The sequence below is a fragment of the Nelusetta ayraudi genome, unplaced genomic scaffold (genome assembly GCF_046127955.1).
Source record: "Nelusetta ayraudi isolate G7.1 ecotype Tasmania unplaced genomic scaffold, CSIRO-AGI_Nayr_v1 ptg000042l, whole genome shotgun sequence".
Classification (NCBI taxonomy): domain Eukaryota; kingdom Metazoa; phylum Chordata; class Actinopteri; order Tetraodontiformes; family Monacanthidae; genus Nelusetta; species Nelusetta ayraudi.
Window position 1 is genome coordinate 1,590,001 of NW_027466092.1, and position 2,500 is coordinate 1,592,500.

At 38.6% G+C, this 2,500-nt stretch overlaps 5 non-coding genes across 5 annotated transcripts; all 5 read right to left on the reverse strand.

The window, feature by feature from the left end:
- Nucleotides 1–89: 89 nt before the first annotated feature.
- LOC142894357 (U5 spliceosomal RNA) lies at nt 90–203 on the reverse strand. The gene has a single exon (XR_012927841.1). It is a non-coding gene; the product is annotated as a U5 spliceosomal RNA (small nuclear RNA).
- A 467-nt stretch (nt 204–670) lies between these two features.
- On the reverse strand, nt 671–784 carry LOC142894550 (U5 spliceosomal RNA). Its single transcript, XR_012928023.1, has one exon. It is a non-coding gene; the product is annotated as a U5 spliceosomal RNA (small nuclear RNA).
- A 456-nt stretch (nt 785–1,240) lies between these two features.
- Nucleotides 1,241–1,354, reverse strand: LOC142894358 (U5 spliceosomal RNA). The gene has a single exon (XR_012927842.1). It is a non-coding gene; the product is annotated as a U5 spliceosomal RNA (small nuclear RNA).
- Nucleotides 1,355–1,821: 467 nt separating this feature from the next.
- On the reverse strand, nt 1,822–1,935 carry LOC142894438 (U5 spliceosomal RNA). Its single transcript, XR_012927919.1, has one exon. It is a non-coding gene; the product is annotated as a U5 spliceosomal RNA (small nuclear RNA).
- Nucleotides 1,936–2,231: 296 nt separating this feature from the next.
- Nucleotides 2,232–2,345, reverse strand: LOC142894359 (U5 spliceosomal RNA). Its single transcript, XR_012927843.1, has one exon. It is a non-coding gene; the product is annotated as a U5 spliceosomal RNA (small nuclear RNA).
- Nucleotides 2,346–2,500: the final 155 nt, after the last annotated feature.

Sequence of the window (2,500 nt, forward strand, 5' to 3'; positions counted from 1 at the left end):
AACTGCCCGGTTGTGCAGATCAGACGTAACCTGTTATAATCATAATGAAAGGATAAGTTAAAAAAACAATTTAATTTCACAGTTTAAGAAGCCCCACATAAGCAGGGCAATGAAAAATTGAGTAATACTCTTAGTGATCCTCTCCACGGAAATCTTTAGTAAAAGGCGAAAGATTTATTCGATCTGAAGAGAAATCAGAGTGATCTAACACGCAACACACTGAAGGCTTGGTCCCTTTCAAACTCATGGCAACCTTCCCACTGGTGTTTTATTATTGTCGCTCAAACTAGACACATTTTGAAGATAGTTCAACTTGATGTTTCCTTCAGAAGCATCAAAAGGAAACAACCCCACCACCTACTTTACTCTCATTAACAAGCATGGCGACACAAACTCAACATTTGTTACATGCGATTGTCCCAGACGCAAAACTACAATTGAAGGTTTTAGTCACCTTTGGATAAATGAATACGCAAAATTAAAACCCGCAACAGCGACATCTAGTGGTGAGACACATTCAGTTTTCTAATGTGTAGTCCTGTGAATGAAATTACGTGGACTACATATCACATGATTTGTGATAACTGCCCGGTTGTGCAGATCAGACGTGACTTGTTATAATCTTAATGAAAGGATAAGTAAAAAAACAATTTAATTTCACAGTTTAAGGAGCCCCACATAAGCAGGGCAATGAAAAATTGAGTAATACTCTTAGTGATCCTCTCCACGGAAATCTTTAGTAAAAGGCGAAAGATTTGTTCGATCTGAAGAGAAATCAGAGTGATCTAACACGCAACACACTGAAGGCTTGGTCCCTTTCAAACTCATGGCAACCTTCCCACTGGTGTGTTATTATTGTCGCTCAAACTAGACAAATTTTGAAGACAGTTCAACTTCAGAAGCATCAAAAGGAAACAACCCCACCACCTACTTTACTCTCATTAACAAGCATGGCGACACAAACTCAACATTTGTTACATGCGATTGTCCCGGACGCAAAACTACAATTGAAGGTTTTAGCCACCTTTGGATAAATGAATACGCAAAATTAAAACTCGCACCAGCGACATCTAGTGGTGAGACACATTCAGTTTTCTAATGTGTAGTCCTGTGAATGAAATTACGCGGACTACATATCACATGATTTGTGATAACCGCCCGGTTGTGCAGATCAGACATAACCCGTTAACATCTTAATGAAAGGATAAGTAAAAAAACAATTTAATTTCACAGTTTAAGAAGCCCCACATAAGCAGGGCAATGAAAAATTGAGTAATACTCTTAGTGATCCTCTCCACGGAAATCTTTAGTAAAAGGCGAAAGATTTATTCGATCTGAAGAGAAATCAGAGTGATCTAACACGCAACACACTGAAGGCTTGGTCCCTTTCAAACTCATGGCAACCTTCCCACTGGTGTTTTATTATTGTCGCTCAAACTAGACACATTTTGAAGATAGTTCAACTTGATGTTTCCTTCAGAAGCATCAAAAGGAAACAACCCCACCACCTACTTTACTCTCATTAACAAGCATGGCGACACAAACTCAACATTTGTTACATGCGATTGTCCCGGACACAAAACTACAATTGAAGGTTTTAGCCACCTTTGGATAAATGAATACGCAAAATTAAAACTCGCACCAGCGACATCTAGTGGTGAGACACATTCAGTTTTCTAATGTGTAGTCTTGTGAATGAAATTACGTGGACTACATATCACATGATTTGTGATAACTGCCCGGTTGTGCAGATCGGACGTAACCTGTTATAATCTGAATGAAAGGATAAGTAAAAAAACAATTTAATTTCACAGTTTAAGAAGCCCCACATAAGCAGGGCAATGAAAAATTGAGTAATACTCTTAGTGATCCTCTCCACGGAAATCTTTAGTAAAAGGCGAAAGATTCATTCGATCTGAAGAGAAATCAGAGTGATCTAACACGCAACACACTGAAGGCTTGGTCCCTTTCAAACTCATGGCAACCTTCCCACTGGTGTTTTATTATTGTGGCTCAAACTAGACAGATTTTGAAGATAGATCAACTTGATGTTTCCTTCAAGCATGGTGAGACGCATTCAGTTTTCTAATGTGTAGTCCTGTAAATGAAATTCCGTGGACTACATATCACATGATTTGTGATAACTGCCCGGTTGTGCAGATCAGACGTAACCTGTTATAATCATAATGAAAGGATAAGTTAAAAAAACAATTTAATTTCACAGTTTAAGAAGCCCCACATAAGCAGGGCAATGAAAAATTGAGTAATACTCTTAGTGATCCTCTCCACGGAAATCTTTAGTAAAAGGCGAAAGATTTATTCGATCTGAAGAGAAATCAGAGTGATCTAACACGCAACACACTGAAGGCTTGGTCCCTTTCAAACTCATGGCAACCTTCCCACTGGTGTTTTATTATTGTCGCTCAAACTAGACACATTTTGAAGATAGTTCAACTTGATGTTTCCTTCAGAAGCATCAAAAGGAAACAACCCCACCACC